We start from the raw sequence: 6000 nt of genomic DNA on the forward strand, positions 1-6000 counted from the left end.
AACCAAATGGTAAAACGTTGAAGTGATAGCAGCTACCATCAGCCGTAGCGAAAGCCGTCAGTGGTCGAGTATTTTTATCAAGTTTTACTTGCCAGTAACCGCTACGCAAATCTAGGCTGCTAAAAATGGTGGCAGTGCCTAGGTCCTTGAGTGTCTCTAAAATAAGAGGCAGGGTAGTAGCCTCCTCCTTAGTGAGGGCGTTAAGCTTTCGGTAATCCACACAAAACCGGGTGGTACCATCGCGTTTGGGTACTAAGTGTACAGGAGAGCAGTACGGAGAGTTGCTAGGCTCTATTACACCGTCCGCAAGCATCTGCTGCACGCTTTCTTGAATTTGTCTTCGCTTATTTTCGGATTGTCTAAAAGGTCCCAACCTGAAGGGTGTAGTATCCTTTAAATGAATCCGAAATTCCGTGGTTCTACTCGGTGGTCCGTGTTCGGCAAACCGGTCGCTAAAGTCCGTCATAACTTTAGTTAAAGCAACGCGCGCCCTTTCAGGGATGTCAGGTGACAGTTCTGCCAAGGTAATTTGTTCGCTAGGCAATGGCGGTCTCGTCGTTTGACAGTGAACAGTTTGTCGTATGTGGTTTCCAAAGTGTACACAGCGACGCTTCATGTCAATGACCGCTTCTTGTTTGTCCAGCCAATCCATGCCGATGAGAAGATCTACCTGCAAATTGTTCAAGGCGAGAGCATCGAATTCCACGGGGCTGTCACGTAAATATCCGCTGAGTAAAACGTCCCCGCTTGTGCTCAAAGCTTCGCCACTCGCGGTAACGAGCATTTGAGGAGCGCCCTTAACTTTGTATGGCGGGCATACCAATGCCTTCCGTACGAGAGTTCTCGTGGCTCCAGTATCGACGACGGCCTCGTAACGTCCGGTTACTCCGTGGATGCTCAAAGGCAGTTTGAGAAGGGGCGCACCTCCGTTATATGAGCTGACCCCATACCCAGACACACATACCCCAGCAGAGGCTACGTCGTCTTGTACCCCGTATTTTAGATTATTTACACTATTATTACTATTATCAGTATGTGATTGAACACTATTACCGTTCACTTTTTTATTTAACACTAAATTTTCGTAATCATATTTCACACTTTTATCCAGTAAACATTTATTTAAAACATCTAATTTATCAGCTACAACATTATTATTATTCACTAAGGCGTCACTAAAACTATTGGCAATAGCGATCTTCTTTGGTAGTACGTTTTCGCACGCCATAATGTAAGTTGACCCGGTACTGCCAATTTCATTATTATTAAATTTCTTATCAAGACTTTCCTTATAACTAACATTTTTATTATTACTTATTTTACGTTTCTTATTATTTATCTTATTTATTACAGCTAGAATATTTATTCCCCCTCGATTGGATGAAGACATTCGTTTATTTAGTTTCTCGCGAGCATCGTCTGACGTTTGCGGCGACGCGAGTTTGCTAGCTGATCCTGACCTAGGCAATCTGCGGTAGGTCATGGTTTCGCTGAACGTTTTCGTGCTCACTACTTTATTTTTAGAACTCCCGTGCGAGTTTTGTATCGATTTATTCCCGATAATATTATTCGTTGCGTTTGAAACGTTTATACACCTAATATCGTCTTGAGCCGACGTAGTTTTTGCAAATACATCTTTATATGTATCAGATTCGATTCGCATACAATTAAAAGGGCCAGTGGCGGCATATTTAAGATTAAATTTATTATCAATATTTTCAGTGTTTTTCAAAGTCAAATTATTTATTCGTAATTTACCGATGTTGTTTTTGTCAACATTTACAGATTCGAATGTTGAGTTTACGGTTAATGTTGGCGCGTCACGCATTCTTTGTTCATCCGTCATCTTTCTTACCTTTTTAATCCTAGTACAGTTTGTATCTTCGACGAGCAACACCAGCTGATTTTCATTCTCTCTTTGCGGAATATCGTTAAGGCCAGGATTCAAATTAATTGCTCCGCTATCGTACGGCGTACTATTAAATCCTATGCCATCAACTTTATTTTTAGAGCGAAATACTCTCGTTTTATGGTTAACCGGAAAGTTTACTTCGAAAAATTGTCCTGAATGAAAATCGGTGTTGCTTGACGACACATTTTTACAATTATTATCTAACTTAACACTAGCAACAATAGGCTTTATAAGAAAGTCACTATCTATAAACTTATCACTAGATTTAACGGGCACTTTAAGAGGGTCCCGATTAAAGCACTTGTCACTATTTTCTTCATTTTTTCGTATGCCATTGTAGGTGGCATCCGCAGGATCACGAGGTCTCCTCGAGAGCCCAAGTCGACTTCTCGGTTCTGCGGCGCCCCATCAATGTCCCTGCTCCGTTTCCAGTGGACTCCATTCTTGGTTGCGTCTCCATGCAGGGTAGTTCGGGCATGTATGGTTCTGGTGGTAACCGAACTCGCAGTACTGACACTTGCGAACGCCGTTTGCGTCATAAAGTGGCGTACGGTTTCCGCCATGGAAGGCACCTCTGCGTTGTTGGCCTCCTCGAGCCAGAAAGGCTCCGTTTGGGGTTCTGGCCTGATTATTATTTGTCGATTCCCGCGGTTGCGGAGGCGGTTCAGGGCGTGTCTCAGCCTTAAATATTTGTTGACGTGGTTTCGGGCGTGCGCTCGACTGTTCTAAATTTTGATTACAGTCGCATAGGCAGCCGCATTCTTTTCGTCCCGATCGTTGCGTGGCTATCGCTACGGGAGGTCTAATCGTAGTTGGTATAAGGCGTTGAGCCACCACCAGTAGTTCGTCCAGGTTGGACCAGCCTGCTTGGCCCACTCGCAGTTGATCCCTTTCACTAAGCAGGTCGAAAAATAACTCGCCAAGTTCTTTCCCGGGGATATATGGTAGCAATATGGTCGCCAGATCCTTCTTATTCAACAGAAACCCGAAGACATCTTCATCCGGTCGTTGTACCAAGTTTTGCAGTTCCGTCCGTTGTTGGCGACGTTTGAGGGACGATTCGAATTGCTGGCGCAGCTGGTGAATAAATGACTGCCAGCAGGTATTCGAAGATATCGTCTTCCCCCATATTTTTGCCTCATCTCTTAATCTATTTAGTGCGAGTCCTGTCCAACTTTCGGGCGGGCTCTTAGCTGCGGCGAAGTACGTCTCACACCCTTTGATAAAATCTGACACCTGATATAGTGGGTGTCCCGTGTAGAAGACTTCAAGCTCCGGCTTCAAGCCCCAAGGTTGATACAATTGTGGTATGACCGGCACTGCTTCTGACGTAGGCTTCAGGGCTGTTGATGACGCTACAGTCGGCAAATTCACGTCCTCGTGCGGCCTCATTTCGAACACCAGAGGAGGGCTCTCCCGGTTTGATGTTGGAGACAGCACTTCTTCTTCGATGAGGGTCACGTCGGAATCCGCTTTTTCGTTAGCCATTTCTTGGTTGTTCCGGCTCCTGGATCTCGTTAACATTTAATACACAGTATGTGATCTCAAACTTTTATTTAGCGTTCGCGGGTTCGGAAGAATTAATGCGATTCTTCACGCCTCATGTTGCTTGGGCGCCATTGAGATCCCCGGGGTTCCAGCGGCTAGCTCAGGTGTCCATCGAACCCCGGATTCACAAAAAAAAAGAAATTTTCAAACGGTTGGAGTGTGAATAAAACTCGGTCTTTCGTGCTCGTAACGTGGTCTTCTTATATTTTCTTAATTTTTAGTTTTACAAATTATATTTGGGATTTTTACAGTTGTAGTCGTCAGGTCCGTACCTATCGGAAAGGGGACGCTTACTGCCTTTTCTTTTCTTTCTTCAAATCTCGCGTACCTACGCCGTCCAACAAAAAGGACTCTCGTGATTGGCCAAATTTTATCGCCTGATTTTGATTTGACGAATCACGAGGACCACCTCGGCGCAGGCGCGCAGGGATTTTTACGTTGCCGGCAAGCGCGGCAAAATTTATTATATTTAAATACTTATATTTAGTCTTAAAATTATCTCTTTCATACATGATCATTTATACATTTTAAATTAAATTAAATTTATCTTAATTACACCTCCGCCCAATATGTGATTTTCACACACCGGACGAAGGCCCTTACTTATAAATAAAAAAATACTTACGTGGTTGAGCAAGGAATCAGATTAGATGTTTTATGAAGCCGTTTCTAGAGGTCAGGGTTACGTTTCGACTTGAGCTACTAAATGATTATTTTACACCGGGAGAAGCCCGCCTGTAACAGGGGTGTATCAATTACCTAATACCCTAATGATATTCTTTGTTTTTACCATAACCCTGCAAATTTGCGTGCCTAGCAATTTGTACGTATGCAGTTCGCGTGTTCACACTTCACTGTGAAATGTTGTATCGGAAATATATTGCCGTATATTAAAGACTGCTCAACCATGTCTAATCAAGTCATGTCTAAATAAAATAAGGTTCTTGTAGGATTACAGAAAGCCAGCGGCTAACGGTAAATAATATATCGGTCACTGGTAACACTGTTCTGATGTTAATGATTATTTGAAAAACCACAACACACATTAGACCACAGTCAAGGAAAACTTTTTGCTTATTATTATGTAAAAGTATCATTTATTTTCCACAGTAATAGGTACTTGTAATAATGAATAAAATTGTTGAAGATTTAAATGACTAGAATAACCATTCCAATCAATCTTGGTCATTCTTGAATAATGTTCTCCATTAATGGAACCACCAAAATAATAATTTTTAAATAATTATACGTATTTCAAATAATTCTTCCGTTCTTTTAACCTATTCTATGCCTCACGATATTACTATGGCAGCATCTGACAAGCCGAAGATTTTCATGTTGAATGTAAAGTAAAGCTGTTACTACAATCGCTGTAATTCCATTAATCTGTGGCTTAGTACATTTATTTTAAAGAGTTGTATTGACTTTGTCAAAGGCCCACTTTCATAATATATATTTTTTTAATCTCAAAATGGAGACGGGTATCTTTCCGGGAACGTGGAAGATGTCGAAGGGTATTCCAATGTCAATCAGTGGAGAATTACAGGCAAGTATCTGTTCTCTCTGCACCAGCAAAAGTTCTTCTGATAATCATGCACATGACTTCTTCAAAAATTGAGTCATTTATATTAAATGAAAAGCATGGCTTTAGAGCAGACCGATCAATGGAAACTAACCTGATGGTATTCGTATCCAGAAATTTGTACGTAAACAGTTCACCGCAGAACAGTTATTCGTGCGTCGCAGTACGTGAAACATGAGTTCGTGTAACATTTAATCAAATGACGACTTCTTCGTTGAACATTTCAACGTGGAGTATATTTGTACGTATGCTACAACATGTGGCGAATTTTATGAGATGTCTTTACTAGGTTAGGGTTCTAATTGGAACAGTACTATTTGCAAACTATCGCCGCATTTTGTAAGATACGTACAAATGTTCAACGAAGAACTCGTCATTTGATAAATAGTTATATGAATTCATGTTTTTCGTATTGCGGCGCATGAATAAGTGTCCCACAGTGAACTGCATACGTACAACTTACATGTAACCGATGGTATTTACCGATTATGTGTCATCAGCACTGGATAACGGCCACCAGGTTGACAAAGTCGATCATGACATCCTAATGGAAAAACTCCAGCTTATTGGTTTGTCGGATCGATTCTTGAAGTTATTTTAAGAACCGTCAACAATACGTATCGTACGGCCTGTATCAGTCACAAATATTTAAAACATTTTCTGTTGTCTCTCAGGGCTCAAACTTGAATTAACTACATCGTCTGCTTCACGGTAGAAAATGGCTGTTCCTTCGTATGCCGCCTCTAAGCAGCGCATGACCTGTTTACCCGCCCAGGACCTTACTAGGAAGCACCGATTAAAGTAAGTTTCGGAAACTCTGATCTAAAGAATACTGTAGAAATAATAATTAAACCTCATTTTGTATTTTTATTATTCAATTGACATATTATTTTATGCTATTCAGTATTTTATTTTTTTGCAGGACGACATTACATTAATAATTATTATAATAACATTA

The sequence above is a fragment of the Rhyacophila brunnea genome, unplaced genomic scaffold (genome assembly GCF_057557595.1).
Source record: "Rhyacophila brunnea isolate RB1 unplaced genomic scaffold, BYU_Rbru_1.0 scaffold_13, whole genome shotgun sequence".
NCBI classification, from domain to species: Eukaryota; Metazoa; Arthropoda; class Insecta; order Trichoptera; family Rhyacophilidae; genus Rhyacophila; species Rhyacophila brunnea.